We start from the raw sequence: 2533 nt of genomic DNA on the forward strand, positions 1-2533 counted from the left end.
TGTAAGGAGCCAGTAAGTGTCCCAGTAAGTGTCTCAGTCAGCCATGTCAGTCAGTACCACAGCCTGGAACTGGCTCCTCTAAATGGGATGCAGCTGTCATTAATGATATTAATTCAACCTGTGATTTTCCTGCTCAGACAGGTCAACATGTCTGCTGTGTTTAGAGTCTATAGACTGACTGACTGTGTTAATAGAGAGGTCAGGTCTGAGACAGTCTATAGACTGACTGTGTTAATAGAGAGGTCAGGTCTGAGACAGTCTGCAGCGCCCCCCAGTGGACAGATACCTTCACTCTACAGCCTGAAACCTCCTCACTTCTTCTGCTGATTTTTACTTAACGAACCACCTTCACGTTAATAATCTACAGTCTGTCCTCTAAAACTCATCTGATAAATATTATTGATTAACAGGTTTTAAAGTGAAGATGCCTCATGAAATGTGGTGATAATAAAGTGAATCAATAAAGTGTTTAAAAGCCTCATCGTCTCCGTTTAGAGATACGTGAGTCTAGTGTAGAGTATTTAAAGCTGTAACAGTCCCTCATTCTGCTGTTATTTCTCTTTCTTACCTCCTGTAGCAGACTGCTGAGTTGATTGGAGGTTAATTGAGATCACCTGTTGATCCAAGTGTGTGTGGTGATCAACTCTTATATAGTTCCTAACCAATCAACATGATCAGTCCTGTGTCTCTGTTCACTGTTTCTCATTGACACCAGTTTAATCAGGATCCTTTTAAAAACGTTATATAACGTTATACTAGAGTTTGTGGACGGACTGCTGCTCTGTTTTCAACATTTAACCGTTTCCATCTGGGCTACAAATGGTCTAATTTATTCTAATGCTACTGGGACGTCCATCTAAACTAAACTAAACTAACATTGGACTTGTGTTTCCTCTGAATCAACAGAGAGAGTCAGTAAGAGCAGAAATCTTGAAAGAAGAAGACGAAGAAGACGAAGAAGACGAACACTGAGTTCTAATAAAGTGAAATGAGATTGTGAGGTCGTCTCTCTGACTTCCTGCTGAGGCAGTTTGTTCTTCCTGCAGTCGAGGAGGAAACTTCATGTTTCCTTCTTCTGTGGTGCCTGAAGAATGCAGCTGTATTGTCTCAGCCACTTCCCGTTTCCTGTCTGCGTCGCTGTGATTGTTGTTTGGCCTGCGAGGAGGAAACGGCTCCTGCTTCTTCTACTGCTCCCCGAGGACAGGACGCCACAGCCACTTCCTGTCCTCTCAGGTACTAGTTCAACATGGAGGAGCAGTACCAGTAGTACTCCTGCTGGATGTCCATGTACAGTATACAGACCATAATACTGTCACCATGGTTACCTGAACAAGTGGGTTAAAGGTGTCACCTCCTCCTGTCTGGATGAATCTGGTGGACAGTCTCAAGGAAGAGAAGAAGAAGAACCTGGATTATATTACAGAATAACTGATTACAGATTACAGGATTTCAGATTAAAGAATTACAGATTACAGGATTACATATTACAGAATTACATATTACATATTACATATTACAGGATTACAGATTACAGAATTACAGATTACATATGACAGGATTACAGATTACAGATTACAGAATTACATATTACAGGATTACAGATTACAGGATTATAAATTACAGGATTACACACTACAGATTGCAGATTACAGATAACAGGATTACAGATTAAATATTACAGGATTACATATAACAGGATTACACATTACAGATTACAGATTACAGATTACAGATTACAGATAACATATTACAAATTACAGATTACATATTACGGATTAAACAGTTGGACCAGTTGGAATCAGTTTGAACATGTTTCATCAGGAGGTTTTATCTTGATCTCAACATGGCTGAACCTGTTTCAATTATCCAATCAGAGGACAGAACACAGGAACTACAGGACACGGCACCTACAATACAGACACTTAAAAATAAAACTAAATAACAAACTGTTAAAAATAACCACAAAACATCAGACATATGTTCAGAATGTATTAAAAACTGATCTATTAGTATAACAATAACTATTATTGTTCATATTTGTTAGTGTGTCATTTATGATTTAATTATATTTCATTATTCTGTAGCTCTGATCATTGATTTTACTGGAACAGACTTTATTATTTAATTAAAATATGCATTTATGTTATTGATTGTTAACTTAACAATGTTTTTATTATTATAATGTCTTATTTTATTTTTTATTATTATTGATTTTTAATCTATATGTTGTATTCTCTTTATTTTCTGATTATTTTTTAATATTATTGCATTAAGTTGATAGATTATTATTTCACATACAGGTATATTTTTATATTTATTTTTTACCTTAAATATGTACTGATATTGATTATGCATTAGTTCATTATATTGTATTATATTATTTTCTATGTATGACTGATTTGATTGTAGGTTATCTAAAGTAACTGGATTTTATTCGGGAGGGACAAAGCGGAAGCAGTTTATGCTACCCTGACTTTTATTTTGAAGCTCTGGGCCGGAAGTGTTATCAGTAGTGATTGTGTGTAACGTGACG

The sequence above is a fragment of the Sebastes umbrosus genome, chromosome 9 (assembly GCF_015220745.1).
Source record: "Sebastes umbrosus isolate fSebUmb1 chromosome 9, fSebUmb1.pri, whole genome shotgun sequence".
Taxonomy (NCBI): domain Eukaryota; kingdom Metazoa; phylum Chordata; class Actinopteri; order Perciformes; family Sebastidae; genus Sebastes; species Sebastes umbrosus.